The 6,000-nt window shown below is 45.0% G+C and overlaps 1 long non-coding RNA gene across 1 annotated transcript in view; it reads left to right on the top strand.

Moving 5' to 3' along the window:
* The first annotated feature begins 256 nt into the window (after positions 1 to 256).
* The window catches only part of LOC142568573 (uncharacterized), a 77,342-nt gene continuing 71,598 nt past the window's right edge, over positions 257 to 6,000 (top strand). The window contains exon 1 of the long non-coding RNA XR_012825464.1: positions 257 to 364. This is a non-coding gene — a long non-coding RNA (uncharacterized LOC142568573). The remainder of the gene's footprint in view (positions 365 to 6,000) is intronic.

Genomic DNA, 6,000 nt, shown 5'->3' with positions numbered 1-6,000 from the left:
ACAGAAGTTCTCCCTTCTGGTGGACGAATCCACTGACAAGGCTACGGTGAAGCATCTGTCACTTGTCGCCCGAATAATGAACGCCGACGGCGGCATAATGGATGCGTTTTTTGACTTAGTACCAGTCAGTGATGCGACTGCCAGCTCTCTCTACACTAGCTGAAAGGCGGTGTTCAGTGCTGCGGAAAAGAAGGAGGGTTTGTGGTAATGCCGTCTAGGCTTTTCGACGAGAAGGCGACGGCTGCTGTGAAAAAGAACTTCAAGCCTGTGTCAGTGAAAGCCGCAAGGATAAAGGCGAAGGTCGTTTCTATGTGCAAGGAGATGGAACTGCACAAACTGGCTACCTCAGTCAACAAAAGCAAAGGTGATGGCTTGATCGTGTTTTTTACGGCCAAGACGCACAAAGAAGATATACCTTTCCGGTCTATCGTGAGTGAAAGAGGAACTTGGCAGAACGAAGTAAGCAAGTTTTTGCAGAAATGTTTATCGCACCTGAAAGTCGACGACCCGTTTGAAACAAAGAACTCGGAAGCTGTTACTAGCTTTATAGAGTCGAATGACGATATTGGCCATGCTTTTTCCATTGACATAGAAGATTTGTTTCATTCTATTCCTCCCGCTGCATTGTTGGAGGCTGTTCAGAAGTGTATTGAAGTTAATGGCGAAGTGTCTTTTCAGAATTCTACCGGGTTGACTGTTAATATGTTTTTAGCGTTGCTTGAGTTTTACCTCAAGTCTGCCTTCATCCAGTTTAAAGAAGACTATTGCGTGCAGAAACAAGGTATATGTATAGGATCTTGCGTTGCTTCTATCTTGTGCAATGTTACTTATCGGAATTTGACACAGCAGTAAACGAAGGGATCGATCGTGACCACGTTGTTACAGTGTGCCGTTATGTTGACGATTTTCTTGTACTTTTAAAAAAGCAAGCCAGTTACACATATGACGACGCCATAGCAGGCGTACTACACATTTTTCAGCGCCTTGGCAAAGGTTTAACATTCACCCATGAACTAACAAAGGATAATAATCAGTTTTTAGAAAACGCTATAAGCTTCTGTGACGACCATGTGTGCTGGAAATATAACCGAAGATCCCAAAAGAAATTGTTGCCCTACGATTCGGCTCATTCGAAAACGGTAAAGCGGGCAATAGCCATCCAGTGTATCATATCAGCCTTAAGAAAGTCCTGCACGCACAATATACAGGAAAGCTTTGACAGGCAGATTGTAAGGCTGGAAGAAGCCGGTTTCCCGCAATCAGTCATTTCAGCAGTAGTGGAGGCAGTGCTTAAGAAGATAAAGACGGAAGGCAATGTTGCTGAAGACGCAAGGGAGCGCAAAAATAAGAAACGTACAGTTGTGCCTTATGTTCACAAGACTTCCCACAACTTAAAGAAGGTTGTGAAACGGTATGGAGTTGAGATAGCGTTCTCGGCTCCCAGCAAGCTCGCTGGGCTATGCTCGCGCATAGGAAGAAGTAAAAATAACTTCCAAGGGTGCGGAACAAAGCACTCCATTTCCCACGTAGATTGCAGTGTTGGAGTAGTATATCAGATACCTCTATCATGCGGCAAAGTTTACATAGGCCAAACAGGAATGTGTGTGAATGTGCGCTTGCGTGAGCATGAATTGTCTATAAGAAATGAAACGGATGGGCACTTGCCTGTGCAATGCCTGGCGTGCACGTGCAAGCCGATCATGAAAGAAGTAAAGATTTTGTGCCGCTGCCGAGATAGCCGAGCGAGAGAGCTACTCGAGGCGTACCATATTAGAAAGAAGGGACAAGAATGTGTCAGTGACACCTCAGTTTATTTACATAAGACTGAGATGAGGTTTGTTGACGAGCGTAGGTAGGTCGCGTTTTGCTTATGCAAGGTTTTACTTTTCTTTTATCTTGCCTTTTCTCGCGCACGCGCAGTGGTGTATGTCGGGGGTGTACTGATATGTGGACGTTGTGGAAAAAACTTTAGTTGCAAGTCTGCGCCAGTCCTTGCCCCTCGCTGTCTTTGTGGTTCGTTTGTTCGCGCAGTTAAACAATGTTCGCTAATATCTACCAACTCGCCCAACAACAAGTTCTAAACAAAGAAAATCTAGGGATTTTCCTTTGATCTAGGGATTTCTGGGGGTCCATTTTAGGGATAAAACGTTGACCTGAGTTGGCATCACTGCGCTCTGTTTACAACGACTCGGTGATTCGGTCGGGTGTGCGAGCTGCAACGATTTGCTTGTTTGATCGTGTGTTGTGTGTTTGCTGTAATGAAATGTGACTTAATTCGCTTGCGCGTAAGTGCCACAGACAGCTTGTGTCTCGCTGCAAACACGCCGTATGAGTGACGCGCCAGCCAAATGTGGACCAACGATGTTCGTGTGGCGGGGTGCGTTCCCTTCGTCTGTGGTTGTCGTGCAAAGTTGGGTGGACGTCGCAAAGAAATAATGCGTATTGTTAGCGTGCCATTGCTCGTCCACTATGCACCGGCATGTATACTGGGAGTAACATCGCAGGACCGGCAACTTGGAGGGCGCTTTTCGACCGCGTCTTACCAGTAAAAAGGTGAGTAACCGTGCTTGCTAACTACACACGTGTTTTGCGTGCTTCTCATGGGGGCATAGAGTGCCTTGCGAACGTAGGAGAGAACTCCCACGACAACAGTGAAGCTTATGCCGATGCTTGCTGGGTGTAAGAGTTTAGTTGCACAAATTTATTGCCATAATGCGGAATCGAAAACCTTGATAAGCGTTTTCTTCCGATGAGAAAGATTACGTTCGGAAATAATCGTGTTGATCGGGCGTGCTTGTGCGCGAGCTCCCGCTCTTCTGCTGAAGTCGCATGATAACGGCTCATCTGCCTCTCGACCGATTTTTACTGCAATGACGTATCCTCGCTTATAAATGATTCGACGTTGTAAATAATCTCTGCTTACAAGGTTTTCGGTTTACGAGCAGTATAAGGGGAAAAAATCTAAGCAATCACAGCGTGGTACTGGTACAGGTTGTTTTCTAGGGGTGTTGCCATAACTTTGACTTAACTAAACGTTACTGGGGAAAGTTGCTTAAAGTCATGAAAGAAAATCTAGAATTGTTATGTAAACAAACATTCATGTAATGCGCTGCTGCTGCTGCGTGCGTGTACGAAGGTTTGCTTTGTTGAAGGGGTCCCTGTTATCGTCATTATTCAAAAGACTAGCGCAAAATAGCAGGGACACAGACAGAGAAGATGGCAGGACGAGCGCTAAACATCAACTGAGGTTTTTACTGCGAGCGAAGGTACATATATACATTTCGTTGGTGCATGCCCACACAGAGTTAAAACAGTACAAGCACATTCTAATCAAAATGTGGCAGACTGTTCTGTAAGTAAATTTTTTTTCTTTTTTGGACAAGGCAAGTGAAGCCGTGCTGACACAGATTTGTGAGGCATATCACATTGACAGGGAAGGGGATAACTAAGCTGATTATGTTAGCGTTCTTTCAAGATTCCGGCACGCTCGAGGTATTGAGGCATTGTGTATATAGGGTGGCCAGTCATTCTAGAACAATTTTCCCACCATCCTCCAACACATCTGCTGTTACCTGATCCTCCCCAGCTGACTTCCCCCTTTGCATAGCTCCCAAGGCGTTCTTTACTTCTTCCGGCGTTACTTGTGGGATTTCAAACTCCTCTAGACTTTTCTCTCTAACATTATCGTCGTGGGTGCTACTGGTACTGTATAAATCTCTATAGAACTCCTCAGGCACTTGAACTACCTCATCCATATTGATAACGATATTGCCGGCTTTGTCTCTTAACGCATACATCTGATTCTTGCCTATTCCTAGTTTCTTCTTGACTGCTTTTAAGCTTCCTCCGCTCCTGAGAGCATGTTCAATTCTATCCATATTATAGTTCCTTATGTCAGCTGTCTTACGCTTGTTGATTAACTTAGAAAGTTGTGCCAGTTCTATTCTAGCTGTAGGGTTAGAGGCTTTCATACATTAGCGTTTCTTGATCAGATCTTTCGTCTCCTGCGATAGCTTACTGGTATCCTGTCTAACGGAGTTACCGCCCTCTTCTATTGCACACTCCTTAATGATGCCCACAAGGTTGTCGTTCATTGCTTCAACACTAAGGTCCTCTTCCTGAGGTGAAGCCGAGTACCTGTTCTGTAGCTTGATCCGGAATTCCTCTAGTTTCCCTCCTACCGCTAACTCATTGATTGGCTTGTGATGTACCAGGTTCTTCCGTTTCCTCATCAAGTCTAGGCTAATTCGATTTCTTGCCATCCTATGGTCACTGCAGCGCACCTTGCCGAGCACGTCCACATCTTGTATGACGCCAAGCTTAGCGCAGAGTATGAAGTCTATTTAATTTCTAGTCTCGCCATTTGGGCTCCTCCACGTCCACTTTCGGCTAACCCGCTTGAGGAAGGAGGTATTCATTATCCGCATATTAATCTGTTCTGCAATTTGTACTAATAACTCTCCCCTGCTATTCCTAGAGCCTATGCCATATTCCCCGACTGACTTGTCTCCAGCCAGCGTCTTGCCTACCTTGGCATTGAAGTCGCCCATCAGTATAGTGTATTTTGTTTTGACTTTACCCATCGCCGATTACACGTCTTCATAAAAGCTTTCGACTTCCAGGTCATCATGACTGCATGTAGGGGCGTAGACCCATACGAACTTCAAGTTGTACCTCTTATTAATTTTCACAGCAAGACCTTCAACCCTCTCGTTAATGCTATGGAATTCCTGTATGTTACCAGCTATATCCTTATTAATCAGGAATTCGACTCCTAGTTCTCGTCTCTGCGCTAAGCCCCGGTCGCACAGTACGTGCCCGCTTTTTAGCACTGTGTATGCTTCTTTTGCCCTCCTAACCTCACTGAGCCCTATCATATTCCATTTACTACCCTCTGATTCCTCCCATAACACTGCTAGACTCGCCTCACTAGATAACGTTCTAACGTTAAACGTTGCCAGGTTCAAATTCCAATGGCGGCCTGTCCGGAGCCAGGGATTCTTAGCACCCTCTGCTGCGTCACAGATCTGACCGCCGCCGTGGTTAGTTGCTTCGCGGCTGCTGGGGACTGAGGGCCGGGGTTTGATTGTTGTATTCATATAGGAGGTTGTGGCCAAGTACTGCACCAGGGTGGCCAATCCTGCTCTGGTGAGCAGGATTGTTGAACCAGCTAGATTGGTGATTGGTGGGACTGGTGAAACTACATGACACAAATTTTTCGCAGAACTAGCTATAACATCTCCAGATCGTCCTGCAGCAACTGATACAGCGTGTATTGCTGTGGTTGATTGCCAAGTTTGGATAATTTTATGTCCTTTCTGCCATGCAGGGTACACGTGCACTCACTTCAAGACGACTATCCTCCACCTCAAGAACAGTCTCTCCTCAATGATAAGTAGCGAGATTAAATGAAAGGAAAATATCACGTCCGTAACTGGACTGATATTGCGTTTTCCTTTCATTTAACCTTCTTCTGCATGTAAGGTAGCATTCATATGCCCAATAAATGTTCTTGTTAAATTTCTTTCGTTGAGTAATGTCTAAGATGCAGCATATGTACGGGCCCACGTACATGTCAAAAGTGCTGCATCTTCACTGGACATACATGCATGCATACGGCTGCATGTATCAAGCACCAAAGACAGTGACGCACAGGTAACATCTTTAAATAAGGTCTTACTGCCATTGGAACACATCAGAAATTGTTACCGCACGTGGTGGCCAGTTGCGTTATAGCTCTGCTATGAGCACCAGTAGTCTAATGTATAAGCCCATTAGAGATTTATTAGGAAGACATGAAAAAGTCACCAGAAAACTGCTTTGAAGCGTACATTAGGAAGACATTTCCTACTCACTAGAAAAACACTCATCAAAAATTTAACAGAAAGACGGCGGCCAATATGTTTTCGAATGACATTAGGAGTACATCGGGAAATTCCAAAGAAACTCATCAGAAAGTCTAATGGCTGTGATGTAAAAACTCGTAATACTTTCATATGA

Source organism: Dermacentor variabilis, unplaced genomic scaffold (assembly GCF_050947875.1).
Source record: "Dermacentor variabilis isolate Ectoservices unplaced genomic scaffold, ASM5094787v1 scaffold_21, whole genome shotgun sequence".
NCBI classification, from domain to species: Eukaryota; Metazoa; Arthropoda; class Arachnida; order Ixodida; family Ixodidae; genus Dermacentor; species Dermacentor variabilis.
This window is presented reverse-complemented; position numbering and strand designations above follow the sequence as displayed.